This window comes from Mauremys mutica, chromosome 3 (genome assembly GCF_020497125.1).
Source record: "Mauremys mutica isolate MM-2020 ecotype Southern chromosome 3, ASM2049712v1, whole genome shotgun sequence".
In the NCBI taxonomy this organism is placed as follows: Eukaryota; Metazoa; Chordata; order Testudines; family Geoemydidae; genus Mauremys; species Mauremys mutica.
In genome coordinates this window covers 96,473,929-96,496,348 of record NC_059074.1, presented here as the reverse complement: position 1 = coordinate 96,496,348, position 22,420 = coordinate 96,473,929, and positions in this window count along the sequence as shown.

Here is a 22,420-nt window from a genome sequence, read left to right as displayed (position 1 = left end):
CGACCTGCCGTTTTTACAAAGAGCTGAACGCGATACTTGGGGGTGACCCCACTGCCAATCCGAGGACCACGATGGACACTTCAGAGTGTGGGGGAGGAGGGGGGGAAGGAGGAAACTGAGAGTGAGGGTACTGGGGTGGGGGGAGACACCCCAGAGTCCCTGGAGGCATGCAGCCAGGAGCTCTTCTCAAGCCAGGAGGAAGGTAGCCAGTCGCAGCAGCCAGTACTTGGTGGAGGACAAACAGAGGAGCAGGTTCCCGGTAAGCGGCTTTTTATTTTCAGGATGGAAATTTTTTGGGAGAGGAGGGAGGGTTCTGCATGCATGCATGCATGCCTAGATGTGGAATCGCGCATTGATGTGGTCTATCACGTCGCGGTAATCGGCCTTGGTAATCTCTTCAAAAGTTTCAGTCAGAGCATGGGCAATGCACTTGCGCAAGTTTATTGGGAGAGCCACCGTGGTCCTTGTCCCAGTCAGGCTAACGCATCCGCGCCACTGTGCCGCAAGGGGTGGAGGGACCATTGCTGCACACAGGCAAGCTGCATAGGGGCCAGGGCGGAATCCGCATTGCTGTAGAAGACCTTCCCGCTCTTCCCAGGTGACCCGCAGCAGCGAGATATCTTCCAGGATCAACTCCTGTGGAAAATGTTGGGAGAGTGTTCAGTGTAGGTGCCCCCTGCAGCTGTTTGCTTTCCCCAATGCACAGAAACCCCAGTACAGCCCTGAAGCAATCAGTCCCCCTTACTCACTATTTTGGGGCTCCTGTGGGTTATGTGCGCTCTCTTTGGTATGGGAAAATTATGCTATTGTGAAGAATGTTACTCCTTCACTGTGTGGGAATAACTGTCTGAGATATAAACAATGCTGCCTCTGTTAAGTGTTGCCTTTTTTCTCTTTCCACAAGCAACCTTGAGTTCTGGGCTGCCCATGTTATCAACAGCTCAAAGACTCCAAAACCTCCGGAAGAAGCCGCGAAAATGCAAAGACCTGCTGCAAGCAGTTATGGATCACTCTGCCAGATAGAATCAAAAAGTGCAGGACTGGAGGGAAAGGGAAAGCAGGATCCGCCAGAAAAACGCAGCGGCCAGGAAGAAAAGCACAAAGCAGCTGATAAGCATCCTGGCGCGCCAAGCGGACTCTATCCAGGTGCTCGTAGCCATGCAGGCAGAGCACTACCGCGCCACCCGCCTGCCCCCATCCCAGAGCTCTTTCCCTAGTGCCCCAATGTCAGCTCAAACCCCCCTTCCCCAGCATCCAGGTTCTTACCACCACCAGCTGCCTCCAACACCTGTCCGTTCACCAACCAGCCCTGAGAACTATGACCCTTACCGTCTGCACTCAACCCCCATCACCATGCAGTATAGCCATCCTGAAGTGCACCAGTCATTGCACAGCACTGCAGACAGTTATATTCAAACCTGTGACTGCACAGTTCCCCACCCCATCCCCCTGCCCTTTTAGGTTCCCAAAATGTTGTGTGTCTGTCAATAAAGTTATTTTCTTTTCAATAAATGAATTCTTGGCTTTGAAAACAGTCTTTATTATTGCAGAAAGTCAAAGATACCTTAGCCCAGGAAAGAAACAGGCACTGCAAATCAGCTTAGGAAAAACAGATTCCTACTAACATTGTAACCACTGCACTTCACTCCCGTGCAAGGCACCAAACATTACTGTTGGTTTTCAGCCTCAAATTCCTCCCTCAAGGCATCCCTAATCCTTGCAGCCCTGTGCTGGGCCTCTCTAGTAGCCCTGCTCTCTGGCTGTGCAAATTCAGCCTCCAGGCGTTGAACCTCGGAGGTCCATGCCTGACTGAATCTTTCACCCTTCCCTTCACAAATATTATATAGGGTACAGCACGCGGATATAACCGCAGGGATGCTGCTTTCCCCCAAGTCTAGCTTCCCATACAGAGATCGCCAGCGCCCCTTTAAACGGCCAAAAGCACACTCCACAGTCATTCGGCACCGGCTCAGCCTGTAGTTGAACCGGTCCTTGCTCCTGTCAAGCTTCCCTGTATACAGTTTCATGAGCCACGGCATTAACGGGTAAGCGGGGTCTCCAAGGATCACAATGGGCATTTCAATGTCCCCTACTGTGATCTTCCGGTCTGGAAAAAAAGTCCCTGCCTGCAGCTTCCTGAACAGGCCAGTGTTCCGAAAGATGCGTGCATCATGCACCTTTCCAGGCCAGCCTGTGTTAATGTCAATGAAACACCCATGGTGATCCACAAGCGCCTGGAGAGAGAAATACCCCTTCCGATTAACGTACTTGGATGTTAGGTGGAGTGGTGCCAGAATAGTAATATGCGTCCCATCTATCACTCCTCCACAGTTAGGGAAACCTATTTGTGCAAAGCCATCCACAATGTCCTGCACATTCCCCAGAGTCACGGTTCTTCTTAGCAGGATGAGATTAATGGCCCTGCAAACTTGCATCAACACGATTCCAACGGTCGACTTTTCCATTTCAAACTGGTTCCCGACCGATCAGTAGCTGGCTGGAGTTGCCAGCTTCCAGATTGCAATTCTCCACCGGCAGGGAAGCTCTCAATCTCATGTCCTTGCACCGCAGGGTGGGGGGCGAGCTCAGCACACAGTCCCATGAAAGTGGCTTTTCTCATCCGAAAGTTCTGCAGCCACTGCTCATCATCCCAGACTTCCATGACGATGTGATCCCACCACTCAGTGCTTGTTTCCCGAGCCCAAAAGCAGCATTCCACGGTGCTGAGCATTTCCATGAATGCCAGAAGCAATTTAGTGTCATAAGCGTCAGGCGACTCGCTATCATCGTCGGACTCCTCATCACTTTGGATCTTAAGGAATAGCTCAACTGCCAAACGTGATGTGCTGGCGAGACTCGTCAGCATACTCCTCAGCAGTTCAGGCTCCATTTCCCACAGAAATCGCGCTGCACAGAAACTGTTGAGAGAGTCAAGATGGCGCCAAACATGGACGGAAAAACAGGGAATGCTGGGATGTGAAGCGATGCATCACGGGGCATTGGGACAGGAAGCAGAATGACCCACATCCTCTGCCCCCTTCCCAAAATCCATGGCGCCAAAATGGGACGAGGTGCTCTGTGGGATAGCTGCCCATAATGCACCACTCCCAACACTGCTGCAAATGTGGCCACACTGCAGTGCTTTCCCTACACAGCTGTACGAAGACAGCTGTAACTCCCAGCGCTGCACACCTGCAAGTGTAGCGAAACCCTTAGGCTCAACAACAAGTCATATGGAATAATCTTCAAAGAACAGTAAATAATTATATACTGGGAATCCAAATGGACAGCTCAAGTGGATGCAGTTTGAAATGAGTGTGAAAGTTTGACATTTTGAGATCAAAGCCCTTCCCCAACCCTCTAGTGGCCCAAATTTCAGAGCTGTTGATTTTCAAAGTTAATGGAAACTGCAGGTGGTCAGCCCCTCTGAAAAATCAAACCACAAGTCTCTAGGAGTAACTATCTTCACAGTCCATTAAATCATTATAGAGGCACACAGTAAAGCCCTTAAGGCCTGATCCAAGCCCAGTGAAGTCAAGGACCGTGCCCTTAGAGCAGTGGTTCTCAACCTATTTACGGGCTTGGCTACACTTACAAATTTGCAGCGCTGCAGCAGGGTGTGAAAACACACCCTCTCCAGCGCTGCAAATTGCGGCGCTGCAAAGCGCCAGTGTAGTCAAAGCCCCAGCGCTGGGAGCACGGCTCCCAGCGCTGTCCGTTATTCCCCACAGGGAGGTGGAGTACGGACAGTGCTGGGAGAGCTCTCTCCCAGCGCTGGCGCTTTGACTACACTTAGCGCTTCAAAGCGCTGCCGCGGCAGCGCTTTGAAGTGTAAGTGTAGCCAAAGCCTACCTTTGTGGGCTCTTTCTGTGTTATGTGGCCATATCCACACAATATATATATTACCTGTATGGCCCTGAGGATGTCACATGGGTCGCAGCTGTGTGCCGATTGGGCCGCAAGCAGCCCACGGTCCGCGGGTTGAGAACCACTGCCTTAGAATCTAGTGGTCTGCTGTGGGGACCCACATCCTCAAAGGTATTTAGGTGCCTATCTGCCTCTTTAGGAGCCAAAAAGTCCACCATTTAAGCAACACTGACATTTTCAAAACTGTTGAAAGTTGCCACCTAACCCTGCAGGCTCCCAAGGGCCCTAAGTTTTTACCACAAAAGTTTTTACTACAAAGCCACCTAAGTCCTGAAGCCACACCACAGCTAACAAACAGCTCGGAGTCCTAGCTCAAGTCAAAGCCTTGGAAGTCCCAAAGCAGGATTCTCAAACTAGACAGTGAAATGCCACTCTCACTCGTGGGGCCTGATCCTGTAGGCCTGCTCTGAGTACACCTGAGACCTGCCAAATGTTGCAGCAGGGGGACTGGACACAGGACAGCAATATGTGGTGAGTGGGCAGCATAGCACCTACACAATGAGAGAGGTATCAAGCATAAGCAGGTGACAGAGAAAGCAAAAGACTGTTTCAGCTGCTATGGCATGGGCTACCTAAGCAGCTGACCTGGCTTAGATGCCTAACTCCTGGAGAAGGTTTATGGCTAAGGATCTTGAGTGGAGGTAGGTGCCTATCTCTGGCCCACCAGCCATACACATCACATCACCATTTAGATGCCTAATGTTATACCAATATAATAAAAACCAGCAGGATCTTATTAAGAGGGATAAGGCAAAGATGCCACATTTATTGTAAATACCATAACAAAACAAAAGACAATGTTTTCCTACTTGTTTCTATTACTACTTATTCCTTATACACACACACACACACATATTCATCCACACAATCATTCATTCAGGTTCTGTATAGATGTTATAGTTACCAGCCTAGATGTTGCTCATGCCAAGTTACTGGCCAGGTATCTTGGTCATGAGGATGGAGCCGAGTCTGTGTCAGATGCATCTGATGCTCCTGGAGGCTGGCAGCAGAACCATAGACTCAAAGTCCTCAGTCTTTAGAGTCCAGTTTTATAGGAATTTATTCCTATGTCAGTCCATGAGAGTTGCTTCATTTTGCTGTTGCTAAATCAATCAGCAGGTGGCTGGCTCCATGTTATTAGATGTTTTGTTTTTCCTTCCTTTGAGGTGTGGTGGGTGGATTCCAGTTTGCCCTCCGGGGGTCATCTGGTTGATCCCACTTGACACCTTCTTCAGCCAACACTGAATTCTTCAGGCTGGTGACTCCCTAACCATTCATTCATTGTTTAAACTAGGCATGCATTCACATACATTCTCTATCTTAATCACATCTATTTCACTGTCTCTTTACCTTTTGGGGTGTTACCAATTTATGTGAGACTCCCTGTCTTTTAACAAGCAAAGATAAAGTGAGATGAAAACTTACAGAGGGTGGGGGTCTCTATCTATACACTATAACAGCTACTGTTTTGGCTTACTTAGAGATAATTAATGTTTAACAAGTTTTATACAAAGTATTTCTTTGAGCTTAACAAGTTTTATACCAAGTATCTCTTTGAGCAGGCTTTACACAGACACAGCTGGTGGCTTGCAGGTTAGAAGCTAAATGTTGGGAATCACAAATTTACTTCTAACATAAACCTTAAGTTATAAAGTATTAATTAACAATAAATCAATAAATCATTTCTCATATAAACCATGTTTAATATAAACCTTCTTTAATATCCCTACAATAGACACAATAAGACTTGGTCTTAGATATTTAGTCAGTGGAGGTTTTGAATTAACAATTACAGACAATGAGAACTTGATATTAAACCTTGCATTATAATTTCAGTAAAGGGTAATAATTTAAAGCAAGTCACTCATACCATGGTAATGGACAACTGTATAAAACCCTAAGATAGAATTTAATGTTTGGTAAGAGCCTAACTTTAGTCACCCCTATTTTTAATGACTTGGCCTAAAACTTCACTTATCTCTGAACTTGTGAATACTTGCTAATCCACAGACAGGGCAGAAATTTTGTTATCCTCATTATTGCTATCCTTGAGGGTGAAGCATCTGCTAATGATAATTTACAAAACTGTAATGCACTGGCATCCCACCAGCCACAGCAAATGGCACAGCAATATCCTATTGAACTATTCTATTTTGATTCTTGTAATGCAACCACTATTGTCAAATCCAAGCAACACCCATTTTCTTCCAAAAATATGTTGCCACGTGCTGAAGCTATAGAATGTTCATATAAAAAGTAGGATTACTCTTCACACTGCAAAACCAGTAAAAGGGAAAATATTCAGAAAGTTCAACCAGAGTCAATAGTCTTTCCAATTACCTCTTTGTCTGGGTCATTACATATAATATATTTATTAGGGTTCTCCAGCTTGCCTGCAGCATTATGAAAGGCTGCTGCTCAGTGCCTGAACAATACCAGGAACCATAGCTGTGTGTGTCAGTGTTTGGTGTAGACCCCAAATTTCACAAGAGTGCTTTATAATACCTGAAATATTTTAAAGCTCTACAATATTTCAGCACTGGTGGGTACAGTGATGAAAGGTTCTAATTGAGCATAGAAAGAAGTGGCAGGTGTTTTATTACTTGCATTTCTTTAGTATTAACCACCAGAGGGATACACTGTGGAAATTGGTTTCTTTTATTGAAACTCAATGTAGGTAGTTACTTGTAGTACCCAGCTTCTCTGTAGCCCAAATTCAGCATGTGTTTAATTTTAGGCACATGGGTAGTTGGGTACGCGTTTGAGTACTTTGCTGAATTGGGGCCTATATTAGGTCATATACATGTACTGGGTCAGATGAGTGGTCTAACAATGTTTCTTTTTTGCATTGGTGATGAGAAAGCAATCACATGAACCATATAGAAACACCCACAATGGATGGGCAACTGAGCGTAAAGTCCTGTTCCATGTCAAGGTAGCAAATTAATTTGCCTCCATACTTCAGCCCTGATAGACAGCCAAAGACACTTGAACTGGTCTGTAAACAAGCAAAACTTCAAGCATATGGGGGAATACACGATTATTACTGGATATGTGTATCCAGTAGGCCATAATGAAACACTCATCCAAGATAAATCAAAATGAAAATAATTGATGAAAAATCAAGTACATCACTGTTCTCTTTCTCTGACCGCCTGATGTTGTCCCAGACTTTGGCCTGTCTCACTTATAAGTTAATAAGTCACTTAGGAAGCATAGTAAATCCAAGTACTAAAAGAGTGTCAGCAAAATGATCCCATTCTCTTGTAACGGTTTGGTATAAATTAACATTTTTCATAATCAGTATCTTCTGCACAATTTGTCTGCATTTAGCAATTATTCATGAAAGTATCTCCTGTGTTTTCATTTTGCCTTGATGCCAAGACGTCACTAATCCATTTCTCAAAGTGAAGTCCTTTGGACCTGGTTGCTTTTAAACAAGCCAACAAGGCTGATGTTTTTCGTGGCAGTGGTGGTTTTTGCTTTGTTTGAACCTATGTAATCCTTAAAATCCTTATGTTCACATTGCTGTATAGAAAAGTATCAGCAAGATTTTCATTCAGGTTTCCTCTGAAATTTGATTACACTGCTCTACAGGCAAAATGCTTCTGAAATAAATGTAGTCAAACTTTAGTAATTCTGGGTCACTGAGAATGAAAATGATACTTAAAATTGTTGATTGGCTCTAGTTTTCAAGGTATGCTATTGGGTCAGTATATACACGACCCTTGACTTGCGAATAGCGGAGGATAAGTGAGTTATAAAGGGAAGGGATCTCAATTTAAACCAGAAATGACTAAAATACATCTTTGACTGGATCTATGAATAAATCTATGACTGGGTTAGGACAATACTTGCTTTTTAGGCAAAACAATGAATGATGGAATCTGAAGCTGGTATTGCGTCATACATGATATGAATTGCATCGTGTTATTCCTAGAAGTCATGGATGATGCAATCATAACGAAGCTTACATCACTCTGCTGAACAAATTGCCCTATATCAGCTCTAGAAATCATACAGTGTCGTGCTCTCTTATTTGTGAGTGTTTGATTTTGCAAAGGGACACATTTCTGTTTAGCCAAAGTGAGCAGAGATGCCGCGTACTTGTGTGAACAGTGCAGATAACTTCTGCTATGTTTGTGGTAAAGTGACTTTTGCATCACAAAAGCGCAGTATAACCACTATGGTTAAGAAAGCCTATCACCTTTATTTTGGCTGCAAAATTGGAGATCAGGACAAGAGGTGGGCCCCACACATATGCTGCAACACATGTGCAACAAATCTTCGCCAGTGGTTGAACAGGAAAAGGAAATCTATGCCTTTTGCAGTGCCAATGATTTGGAGAGAGCCAACAGATCATACCAGCAATTGTTACTTCTGCATGGTACCTCCAGTTGGGAAAGGTGTGTCAAAGAAGAAAAAGTGGACTGTGCATTATCCAAACATTCCATCAGCTATACGCCCAGTACCCCACGGAGAAGGACTGCCGGTTCCTGATGCACAAATCATTCTCGCTTGAGTCAGACGAGTGTAACCCTTCTGCCCCTCTGAGTTGGCAGCAACAAGGGCTGGGTTCAGTATCCAGGGGTTCCGTTTCAATAACACAATGCAAAACCGGCTCGAGCCCCCAACCAGTGACCTGGGACAATTACCTCCCACCTCCTCCCCGGGCGCCTCTAGGAGGCAATACTTCCCCACTCGCAAGCACAGAGTCCGAGTGTAGCAAAATCCTTTTAATAAAGGAGGGAAACAATGCGGCATCACGTTGGAGAGACACCACAACCAGGACTATACACAAACCATAATCAAAAAAACCCACCTCCAAGTACATTTGGCACTGTCCTTTCCCCCTTAGGGTCTTAAGCCCAATCACCCCAAAGTCCAACAACCCAAGAGTCTCTGTCTCTGGTCAGTGCCACCCCAGAGTTCAAAAGTTTATCTGCTGAGTTTTACCCCCCCAGCCTGGGTGGAAATGGTGGGGGCACACACAGGGTGTTAAGGGACACCTTACATGGGCCAGGGTCGACTGCCCCGCTTCTCCGTGGAGTTCTGCTGCAGCCTTCACCACGACTGGCTCCACTCCATCAGCTGTGCCGCTCCTCCAGCCAACCCGTGAACCGCATCAGCCGTCCCCGCGAACCGCTCCACACTGCTCACTGTTCCACGGGCTGCGCCAACGTGCTGCAGACTGCTCCGCTCTGCCAGCTGCTTAGCGATCGATCTTCAGGCTCCCCCACTCAGTGATCTCAGCTCAGTAAGCTTAGCTCTTTTAGTGATTTCAGCTCTTAGTGGTTTCAACTTGTAGTAGGGGAGCCCCAGTGCCACCTTGGCCCAACGTGAATTCAGGTCAGCAGCCTCCAGATGGACTCCTAAATGATTCAAAATTAGCTCTGCTCTTTAACAGTGGAGAGAGGAGGATGTGCAATTGGTGTTCCAGGCCCTCAAAAGGGGCCCATACCATCAGGCACACACACCAGTCCCCAGCCTCTCTCTCTTCACTGGGTTTTGGAACCCATGTCCCTTGTCTAGCAGTACTATTTAATGTAGGTTGAGTCATTTCTGTCATAAAGCAGTCTCATAGTTCCTCATTCACATAATTAAGGTAACAGCACTTTTTTTTCCTTCCTGCCCCAATAACAAAGAAATTGGGGATTCCACAGTGTGAAAATAACCATCCCATGCTGCTGTGTGTTATGCTAAGTGGAGTGGGTTTACCAATGCAAATGCACATTCCTAAAATTCCTTTGCCCACTCCTCATAATGTACCACCAGATGTCAGGGTGGATCTCATCCTGACTCTGCTTACACGAGGAAGAGGAAGAGGATGAAACTTCTGGTCCTGAACCATCAATGTCACAGGACCCACATTTTCTCCCATCCTCCTCCTCTGAACCACACCTCATAACACCAGGTGAACTGAATGACCTTGTCAGGGATTTGGAACTACCCAAAAGTAAGGCCGAGGTGTTGGGCTCCAGACTACAGCAGTGGAATCTCCTGGCAGGTGATGTTAGGGTTTCCATGTTCCATGACCGTCAAAAGGATCTTGTCCCATTCTTCTTCATGGAAAGTGATCATGTAGCCTGCAACAACATCGATGGTGTGATGGCAGCCCTCAACATCGTTCACAATCCAGATGAGTGGAGACTGTTCATTGATTCATGGAAGACGAGTCTTAAAGCTGTTTTACTGCATAATGGCAATGTTTTGCCATCAATTCCAATTGGTCATGCAGTCCATATGAAGGAAACCTATGACAACATGAAACAACTTTTGAGGTGCATAAACTATGACCAACGTCAGTGGCAGCTTTGTGGCGATTTGAAGGTTGTTGCACTCTTGCTTGGTCTGCAGACTGGATACACAAAGTACTGCTGTTTTCTCTGCGAATGGGATAGTCGTGCAAGAGATTCCCACTACATCAAGAAAGATTGGCCACTCCGACAGTCATTGGAGCCTGGGAGGAAAAGTGTTCAGCATCCACCACTTGTTGAATCAAGGAAGATTTTGTTACCACCCTCACACATCAAGCTGGGTCTGATGAAGAACTTTGTCAAGGCCATTGACAAAACACAAGCAGCTTTCAAGTACCTCCGTGGAAAATTTCCAAGGTTAAGTGAAGCTAAGATAAAGGAAGGTGTCTTTGTTGGTCCTCAGATTCGTGAACTTCTTTGAGATGATGCATTTGACCATGCACTGTGTGGCAAGGAAAAGACGGCATGGAAAGCCTTCCAGTTAGTGGCAATAAATTTTCTCGGAAACAACAAGGCAGACAACTACAGGTTGTTGGTGGAAAACCTCCTCAAGGCATACAAAAGCCTTGGTTGCAACATGTCACTAAAGATACATTTTTTGCACTCTCATCTAGATTTTTTTCCACCGAACTGCGGAGCAGTGAGCGACGAGCACGGCGAGCGATTTCACCAGGACATTGCAACATTGGAGAAACGCTATCAGGGCAAATGGAGCCCATCAATGCTTGCAGACTATTGCTGGACAGTGACAAGAGATGCTCCATTTAATGAATACAAGAGACAAGCCAAGAAGTGCCGAGTAGACACTGAATAGGACTAAACTACGTACATAATAGTTTTTTGCCTTTTGTTTCATAATACATTTTATTTATATAACCCTTTTGCTGATTTTTAAAGTGTTACATAAACAGGACAGGTGAAATATCATATAAAGCAACCATAAACACATGAAAAGACCTAGGTTTACAATTTATGATTAAAACTCTACTATCTACACAATATACATAGACATAAAATGTAAAAACTTAAATAACTTAGAAACAGTAGCCAATCAGTTGTTTTAATTGTCATATTTGAATTCAGCACATCAAAATACATAATAAATAGCACATTTTATCTCTGAAGCAGACGACTTCTCAAAAATTGTAGACCAGTGTTACATGTCTCAGTTCATATTACACAGTTTATTCACATGCTATCATCCAAAAATGCTCTCCCACATGAAGTCACATTTCTATTGTCTCTTGTGTTTAAACAACGGTAACACACAAATAGCACTGCTAAGAGGATAATAAGGGGGACATATGATTCATCTGTTGGAGGGGTTAATTGGCTACAATTAATAAAAAAGATAGAGGTCAAAGCTGAAGGAGAAGTCAGTTGTTCTGGTCACATTAGAATGCATGGGAAGTGATCAGTAAGTTCCTAAGTTAGCAAAGTTCTTGCCTCACCATGGCTCCTACTTTCACTGTTTTCTTTAGATAATATGATCACTATACTAATATTGTTATAAAATCTGATGTAGTATGAATTTATTTTTGAGGAGGTGGAGTCCATTGCAATAGAGTGACATAACAGAGAAAGAATGAGGATGAAAACTAGGCTAGAAGATTTAAACTAGGCTGTATATAGACAAAATTCTTTTCTGTTCTATTCATCTTGGTATTCTGATAAACTACCCAGCAGGATGATGTTCAGGAGAGTTGATATAATGTGCATGCAAAGTCTTTGTTGTGATAAGGTGAACTCCCTTACTCTAGCCTTTTCTCCCACACTTGTTATTTTAATACAGCTGAAAGTTCAACTCCCCAGCTTAACTCCAGTCCTTCTTAATGAGGGAACTGTAACACTATCCAGTCATCTCATTGCACAGCTATCAGAATTTCATTGCTCTGCACAGTTTGATTTATGGCAGGATGGTTAAAACTCACCCAAGCACTGGAAACCCCCCACGGAGCTGAGCCGATTGGACCTTAGCCATGGAAGTGTGTGTTTTGGTTTGGTTTTTTTTAAAAACTGGTCAAAGGGCCAAGAGTGTTGTTTGTGAAAACTCCCACACAGACACAGCGATTAGAATTTTGGCATCTACAAGATAATTTACACCTAATATAGTTAAAGAAGCATCAATGATAGAACAGTTACATCCCAGTAAAAAGAAATCTGTTGCAAAATACAATTTGAGCGCATGTAGCAGACATCTTACCTACTGGGGCAAAGAAGGTCTCCTAGAGAGTACTAAGATATTATCTTTGACAGTATGGGCTCTAAATCCATGAAAAATCAGTATGGATGCTTAGGGTCAGTAAGCAAAACCTTAATCATCTTGGGAGACCTAGAGAGGGAGGCGGGTCATTATTTATGTAGAACAGCACTTGAACCAACATTTCTTCAGTCTGCAAAACAAGCCTCCTTGAAGACACACATGCACATCATCTAATAGATCCAAGTACTGCAAGAGAGGCTGCACCAACAGGCATCTACAGGAGCTTAGCTGACTTTTACTGAGGCCAAAGTTGCACCTTCCAAACAGTTTTCATATGTGTTTTGATTTTTACTGGACCCTTTAAGCTACACTTAAACTGAAGAACGGGCACAAGAGAAAGATCCATTGACCATGAAATTATTGTATTAGTTTATGAGAAGACTGTAAATTTGTAGGAATAAAAGTGTCCTCCTGGTATATGGGAAAAGATCACTCTTACCTCAGTTTACAAGACAATTTGAGGGTAGAAGCAATTATGTCTGGAGTGCCTATATACAGGTTTACATACATGTCTGTGTGGCAATCAGCATCTCCTGGATCGCACTAGGTTGCCTTTGACTATACTGGCAGTACATTCATGAAATAACACCAGTATAAATGACTTAAGCAGCCTTAATTATCCTGAAAGCAACAGTGCTTGAACCAACCAAAATGAATATTCTTTACTGGCTGGTTAACATAAGAACATAAGAAAGGTCGTACCGGGTCAGACCAAAGGTCCATCCAGCCCAGTATCTGAATACCGACAGTGGCCAATGCCAGGTGCCCCCGAGGGAGTGAACCTAACAGGCAATGATCAAGTGATCTCTCTCCTGCCATCCATCTCCATCCTCTGACGAACAGAGGCTAGGGACACCATTCTTACCCATCCTGGCTAATAGCCATTTATGGACTTAGCCACCATGAATTTATCCAGTCCCCTTTTAAACATTGTTATAGTCCTAGCCTTCACAACCTCCTCAGGTAAGGTTGAGCCATGTTAAGACTATCCATGAGGACTGAGTGAAGAATATGTGTAGGAATCCAAGCCCATCTGAATCTGCCTGGTTTGTTCAGCAGTCACCTTTTAGAAGTCTCTGTCACAATGCTGTAGAAATACATTATGGCATAGATAGAGCAAGCTACTCTAGAGAGCCATCTGCTGTAGGGTCCTGTTTAGCCATACATGAAACTCCCACCTGTGTAACTGCAATGATGGAGGAGTGCTGCAAACTCATGAATTTGGCAGGAATTTCCTTTTTGCTGTTTTTCTGAAATCCCCATCTCCTCTACAGTCATGACATTACATGAGAATCTCAGCGTTCATTTTTCGTAAAAGTAAGCTTCCAGACGTCACGGTTGCAGAGAAAATCTTGAAAATGTGAATATTACAGGCTCAAAAACAAGGCTAATAAAAAGACCCAACATATATTATTTATATTGGAGTAGCAGCTAGAGGCTCCAGTCTTGGACTGAAACCTCGTTGTGGCAGGCTCTCTACAAACTCAGAACAAAAAGATAACCTCTGCCCCAAAGAGTATAAAATCTAAGTATAAGACAAGCAGCAACAGGTGGGCACAGACGGTGGAGTAAAAGGAAATATGATATATTTATGATAATATGAAAATTGTGATATATGCCGAACAGTTGTCAGTTTTTTGTAGGCATCATAGCAAACAAGTTTTAAACCAATGTCATGATTTTTGGAGGCCTGACTCATGATTTTTGAATGCTGGGGTTGACAATATTGATGTAGTTACTCTGGCCCAAATCTCTAATATAGCTGTGCTGTACTGACACAAAGCAAGGTTTACACCAGTGCAGATTAATCCAGTAACATACTCACGAAAGCTGCACTGGTGAAAACCCTGGGTTGTGCAGGTGTAGCATATCTATATTAGGGGAATTTCCTTAATATGGATAGCGTCCAGGACCCATTACTTTCCAGGAAAGGGAGTAATTAAGAGTGATTAAAATTTGTAAACAGCCAAATGCAAATCTCAGGGTATGTCTACTTCTAAACATATTTTAAAATATTTCAGTAATAATTATCCCACACCAGAAAATATGTAGTGTTACATAGTGTTTTGAGCAATGACTGTAATATTTTCTTAAATAAAGGTAATACCAGAGGTGAAAGCAAGCCGGTACGGTTCGGCGTCCCGGCAAGAGCCGGTACAAAGCTGACTACTGGCATGGGGCAGCTTCCCCAGGCCAGTGATTTAAAGGGCTTGGGGCTCCCGGAAGTGGCTGGAGCCCCAGGCCCTTTAAATCCCTGCCAAAGCTCCACTGCTGGGCCCTGGGGTTGCGACGGCAGCCAGGAGCACCAGGGCTCTGGCTGCAATTTAAAGGGCCTGGGGCTCCGCTATGGTAGTGGCGGCAGGAGCCCTGGGCTCTTTAAATCACTGTCTGAGCCCCATGGCTCCTGGCCACTGCCGCAGCTACCGCTACCATGGGGCTCCGGTGGTGATTTAAAGGGCCTGGGGCTCCCAGCCACCGCTACTGCCCTGAGCCCTTTAAATCTCAAGTTAAAGGGCCCGGGGATTTAAAGCCCCTGCCTCTTCTGGTTCATGCCACGCCCCTTCCGGTTGAGGCCCCACCCCCTGCTCAGGACTCTGGCATCCTGGTATGTCCTTTAAGTTACTTTCACCCCTGGGTAATACTCACTGGGACAGTTTTTCTGATTTTTGTATTCTTATTCTTTATGAGAAATGAAGCACAAAATGCTGTTACCATTTTAAGATAATTGCCTGTGAAGATTTTTCTAATACTTGCGCCATCAACAATGTGTACCAGCAATACAGGGATATCCAAGCTATATCATAATCTTATATGCCAACTATGCAGAGATGCCTAAGATTTCTTACATAATATGTCTCTGGGAGGAGTCATAGCACTACTTTAAGCAAATACTCAGATAGGTATACACATGCGGAAGATTATGCAGCCCAGGGTTAGTGCATTCAGCCAGTCTGGTGGTATGAGAGTACATTAATTAAAAATGCAGTGCATTGTATTTGCTGATCCCGTTTTTCCCTCTGAAGGCCCCCATTGAGAAAAAAGATGAAGTCTAAAGACGAAAGAGAATTGTGACTACTGTTTACAACTTTTACTTTCAAGACACAAGTCATAGGAATTATTTTTACCCGTCATCAGAGCAGCGCTTGTTTTAGCTATGACTGTAGAGACCATGTCAGTGTGTCATCCTAATTAAACAATTGCCATCTGTTCATCAGGATTTGCTGATTTTTGAGGGCTCAGATTTATACTGCTCTTCGTGTAGACTCATAAACATCTTCCCTATGTGAACTAAGATACAATGAAACAAAGGTAAACTTAAAAAGGAAAAAGTACTGATGACAGTCGTTGATTCTCTCTCCCCTCCCCCGCTTTTTCTTTTAGCGTGGGGGAAGGCTTGCTTTGAGCTCCATTCTCTTCCTTATAATGCCTCAGATACTTTAAAAGAAATAAATCACATACATGTGGAGATCTCCCACTGATAATTATAGGAATTGCACACATGTATAAATAGACCCCTAGGTACTGTTTCATCTCCCTGCCTTCTCACAGGACAGATTCAGCTATGCTGTATTAACTGGATTTCGGGCACTCAATTTGGCCTCTTGCCTAAGAACACACCAAGGTTGGTGTTAATAACCAGTTTGCTGTTTTTAAGCAACCACCTGCTGCAAACATTCTAGATGACATAACAATTATTAAAACTCAACACTTTAAATATATATATATGTATGTATGTATATTGGTCAACACTCAGCCTAATAAAAGTGCAAATTAGAATAAAATAAAATAGTTCTAAAATCTCCTTATGGGCTGCCAGAAAGGTTTTTACTGGTGGTCATGATAGTCAAAATCTTGAAGGTTCCAGTCTAGAACGAGTTGAAAGCCACTTTTTTTTTCTTCCACAAAGAAATCCCAACAAAACAAATTCTTTCAGTGAGAACAATTTTGGATCTGTGATCACCAACCTTAACCCCAAATAAATTAATTTTAAAGAAGAGCTCAAACAAGATGCTTACATGGCAAACATATTTCACCTTTTATCTTTCCTTCCCCAACCCTTTGCTTTGTGTTGTCATTTATTTGTGTTAGGTATTGTGCAGATTGCAAACTCCTGGGTGTTTTTACTATAGTAGTGGGGTAGAGGAGGATTCGCCCCACTCTTGGTCCAGAAGGACTGTGATTTCCCTAGAAGGAGAGGAACTTAGTGACAAGCCATGGACTGGAAGCCGCAGCTCCAAGTCTGTGGTTTGGCCCTCCTGTCAGCTGTCCGGATGACATTTTCAACACCCTGTGTCACTAGCTAGTGGCTGGTAGGGGAACCTAGTCCCACCCTCTACACTGGGTTCCAGCTAGCGTGACCAGATCTCCCGATTTTATAGGGACAGTCCCAATATTTGGGGCTTTTTTTAATATGGGCTCCTATTATTCCCCCACCTCTTGTCCTGATTTTTCACACTTGTTATCTGGTCACCCTAGTTCCAGCCCAGGTACCCTATATGCAGCCAAGGCCCGTATCATCTTAGTCCTTGCTGCTGTTTCCCTGGGCTTCTTCGTACATAACTGGCTCCCACCTTCTCTTGGTTCACCAGCCTCTTACTCCCTCCTCTCAAGGAGTAACTGCAGCCACCCTTCCTGCAGCCCTCAGCTCCTGGGCTTTATGCAGGCCACTCCTGTTCCTGCCCAGCTGAGCCTGCTTCTCATTAGTGGCCTCCTTGTAGCCTACATTTCTCCCCTACTTGGGCATGCCTGACCTAATTTACCCTCTCAGGGGCCAGTGCGGGGAATACACCCCATCGCAAGGAGATTGTTTGAGATTGAGATGAATATGACAGTGCTCGCACAGTGCTTTGAAAACACAATGCGGTATATAAATGCTAAGTATTATCACCCTCATCTTACATTACGTTGTCTCAAAAAACGCAATATGGCGTGACCTAACACCATGTTGTTCTATGGGTCATATATCTGACTAGGATAGACAACATCTGAGGACCAGCAGATTTTCTTTTAACTAGCTTGAATACCTGTGAATAACAAGTCACAGGATAACGAGGACATCTTAAACTGCATTACACTGTTTAAGAAATGTTACTAATACTGCCACTGAGCCAGACCACAGTGATAAGATCTTCTATGAGAAGAAGCAGTTAGGTCCCCCTTCAGCCAATTTGTTCTTATAAATTGTTTACTACTGTATATTTAAACAACTTTTGAGATAGGCTTTCTTCTAAAAACCTCTTTCTGAAACAAAGTGAACAGTCTTAACCCAAGTTTATATACAAGCTAATGGGATATGCTCCAAGTTCCAGAATTTGGACTCTGACAAATTTTTACAATGATTTGGTATTTGCTGCTATTCCTGCTGGGTATCAATTTTTAGTGGCAGGGAGCAAATTGGATGCACACTAGAAGAAAGTCAAAAGGGGCGGTAGGGCTCAAGTCTTTCTGGTGTTTATAGCTGACACTATGTACTCTGTACAAAAATAATGGCTCTGCTCCTTATGTCAAATATTTTCAGGCCACCCAATTTGACTATTTCAAGTCTTTTTAAAGCATTTACCTTTATACAGTTTGAAGGGCCAGGTGGAACAGTGTAACTAAAGTCAAAGAAGCAACACCCATTAAGTATCTGGCCAGTGGATTTCTTTGAGTATTATGTTTCTTTCAAAACCAGCCCTGGATCTACAGTGGCAATCCTATCCCTTGTTTTAAAGAATCTGCTCTTGATATATTCTCTGACTCCAAGGGGCAGGGTTGATGTTTAGGAAAAGACAGTTAAGGATGCTAGCATTGTAGTACACACCAATGTGATGTTATCCCCTGCACATAAAAACACTGATGTGATCAGCAATACATTGCTCCAGAAATAATAATAAAATATCTAAAAACATGCCCAAGACTTCACAGCTGGATTTTTCTCCATCCAAAACGAAAGTAGTCAGGTGTGGGTGAACTTTAATCTTAGACCCTGATCCTGCCAAACCATTCCACACAGGAAGACCCTTACATCAGTGCAAGGCCCGTTGAAATCAGATCCACATGGGCATAGGGCTGAGAGGAACAGCTTGCAAGTTCAGAACTTTACGTCTTGCCAAAGAACAAAAGGACAGTCACATTCTGAATCTTTTACATTAAATCAATGAAAAGTGATTAGTTTCAGAGTTGAGGTCCTTAAACAAAATTTAAATCAGATGACCTGTAAAGTTTAAATTAAATTATTGAAAAGTTGCCATAAATTAAATAGTTTTTATTAGCTCTCAGAAGGCCCAGGAACAAGAGGAAGAAAGCATTTGTGATGGCAAGCTATCCCTAGATACTCTAAAAGAAAATTAACTTAGAGGATGGAAACTCTTGAAAAATCACATAAGAGGACATAATGGGCACATCATTGGACTACCTATTTTGCTCTTATTGTGAACAGTGGTTGATCAGCTGCAGGGATCAAATAATGAGCATGACTTGATATTTGTGGAGTGTGTATACAGAGCAAACTAATGTATACGACTTAATTCCAAAAGGAGTCCAAATTCTGATTAGTCCAACATCTGATTTAAGGGGCAGGGAAATTAAAATAGCCTCACATCAAAAAAAGCAATGTCTAGTCTTCTCTCTAGCATTGCAAAATTGGAACACCTTTTCCCAGTTAAAAAGGCTTTCACTCATCAGAGCGTAGAAGTAGCATTCTTGTACCCAGCAAAACTGCCCCCCCACACACACACAGTTTTACTATCAGCTGAAACAGAATTGCCTTTTGAATCTACAAACTGATGAGGATGAAACCCGAGATATATCTTATAGGAAAAGCTGCAAGAAATGCTACATTGGCTAGGATTGGAGTAATAAGAACACTTCATTTTATAAACCAAGATTGGAATTCATTTTAGTTATCGTATACAAAAAACAGTAAGAATTTAGACTTTTCTTCTTCCTCTGGAGCACGGGAATAACTTAAAAAATAGCAGCATGTTTAATAGATCTGGTGAACATTTTTGAGCAAATGACAATTTTCCATTCTGGAGAACACCATCTATCCTGTGTACTGAATGAAGAAGAGGTTGTATGGTCATGCAAGTAAAGATTGTGATGATCTGAATAAAAGACTGAATCAAAAGACTGAATCAAAATGCATACATACAAGGAAGCTGAATTAAGGATGCACAGATTACTTATGCAAGAAAATGATGCAGGCACCTCTCTGACCTTAGGACTGTCCCCTGCCAAATATGAAGTCCATGCTCCTAATCATAGAGGCACTAGAGCCCTTTCAAAAGGAAAGCTGGTTAACATTGCTTAGATTGTATTCACAAAAACAACTGAAACCTTTCCCAAAAATATTCAACCCGAGACAAAGTCCAAGGATGGAAAGTTTCAGCCTGAATGGTTAAAGTTTGGCACAGTTATAAGCAATTGAAAATGGGGATATAACAGGAAATGTCAGGAAACCTTAGTAATAGGGACTGCTACCATAATTCCTCAAAATGTTCCAAAATATACAAATGAGGACAGAAGAGAATGAACAACAATCCCCCTTGTGTTGAAAAGTTGAAACCAACAAATGTTACCTGTTTGCTTTTTTCATGAAAATTCTGGGTGTGTTCCCAGAAAAAGTCCACTTTTTTGCTCCGTCATTTGCCTTCCTTGTCTGCACTCCTCAGCTTAGAGAAACAACCCAAGGTGATGACCTGTAAAAAGTAAAGGAAATGATCTTTAAGAGATCCCACTTCTATTCAGCTGACAGTTGCAGATGGGCTAAGTGATCCCATTTTGTTCTTGATCAGTCACCTGCTGTACCACAGGCCTTGCTCTTATCTGCCAGGCCAGAAGAACAAAGGGTCTACACTGCAAAAATATCCTTGAGGTTAGAGCAGTTTCAAAGGACTTGGGTCTTACAATTCCCTGTCTCGGGGTGGCTTTGGTAGATTTACACGAGAGTTGAATCTGGCCCAGTCTGTAATGGTCTGATGATAAACCAGCCTATGGCAAGGAGTGTAGCTTTGCAGAAAATTACATGATGGTGCAATCAAACAAATGTTGGTTGGCCAGCATGATATTCTGCACTGTTTTGGAGAAAACTTTGATTACATTGCTGTTCTCCTGTTCTCAGTGCATATTTTGCGAGGAATCCTCCTGCTGCAGAAGTGGAGCCCAGCTGAAAGCCAGCAATGAAGCCTTCTCATTTGAGGGGATCTGGCTAAGGCCTTGGCTACACTACAAACTTCTGTCAACAAAAGTTATCCCAATAATCAAAAAGCACTATAATTACATTTCTAGTGAATGTTCACACTATGCTCCCTCTGTTGGCAGAGTGTGTCCACATTTGGTACTCTATCATTGACAGTGAGAGCAGTGCACTGTGGGTAGCTATCCCACTATGCTGCTCGCCATCTTCTGCAGCTTGCAGCTTGGGGAAGGTGGAGTTCAACATCCCATGATGCAGTTTTTTCCATCCCAGCATTCCATGGGCTTCTGACTGTGTTTCATGGCATTTTTTCAATGGTCATGTTTACTATGCGCCACCATCTCTGTCTGGAAGGATGGATCCCACACTGCTCTTTACTGTTGTGGTCACTTTTATGAACACATCGCAGATGGTCATGCAGTATGTCATGAGCACCCAATCTGAACAGAAACCAGAGTTGCCTGACTTGCTGTGTGCCATGGAAAGAAACAACACCAGGTTACTTCTGGCATTCACTGAGCAGCTGCGCATGGTGAACCATTACTTTTGGGTGCGGGAAACAAGCACTGAGTGGTGGGATCGCATCGTTATGCAGGTCTGGGATGACAAGCAGTGGCTGCAGAACTTTCGGATGAGGAAAGCCACCTTCCTGGAACCATGTGCGGAGCTTGCCCCAGCACTGTGGCACAAGGACACCAACGTGAGAGTTGCCCTCTCAGTGGAGAAGCACACGGTGATTGCTGTGTGGAAGCTGGTGACTCCAGACTTCTACCAGTAGGTCACAAATCAGTTTGGAATCGGGAAGTCAACCATTGGGGCTGCGTTAACACAAGTGTGCAAAACCATTAATCTCATCCTGCTATGAAGGACCATTATTCTTGGCAATGTGCGTGAAATAGTGGATGACTTTGGGGAAATGGGTTTCCCTGACTGCGGAGGGGGGATAGATGGCATGCATATCCCAATTTTGGCACCAGACCAGTTATGGTGTTGCAGGTGCTTGTGGATCACCACGGGCATTTCAACACATGGTAGTCAGAGAAAGTGCATGATGCATGCATCTTCAGGAACACCAGCCTGTACAGAAAGCTGCAAGCAGTGACTTTCTTTCCAGGCCAGAAGATTCAGTGAGGGATGTTGAACTGCTCATAGTGATCCTGAGAGACCCTGAATACCCTTACTCCCATGGCTCATAAAGTGTTACACAAGAAACCTAGACGGCAGCAAGGAGCGCTTCAACAATAGGCTAAACAGGTGCAGAATGACCGTGGAATGTGCCTTTGGCAGATTAAAAGCACGCTGGTGCTGCCTTTATTGCAGGTTAGACCTAAATGAGGATACATTCCCATGGTCATAGCAGCATGCTGCACACTCCATAATATTTGTGAGGCTAATGGTGAAAAGTTTCCCCAGGGGTGGAGTGCTGAGGGAGATCGCCTGGCTGCTGATTTTGAGCAGCCAGATATCAGGACTCTTAGAGGGGCACAATGGGGGCTATTAGAATCAGGGAGGCTTTGAGGCAACATTTTGATAATGAGCACCACTAATGTGTATTTCTATACAGCAATCTGCCATGCTTCAATAATTTCAGTTGTCTTCTTTTGCCTAAAAATTGTGATGATTCCTCAGTGGGATTTGTACTAAGCAAATGATTAAACTGCATCTATGTATTACTACCAGTATCAATCATTACATGTAGGACACAAATAAAGATTGGTTCTCTTTCAGAGAGCTTGTTTTTATTAAACACCAATTCCCACACACAAAAGATAGGGATATAACAGTGAAGGGCAG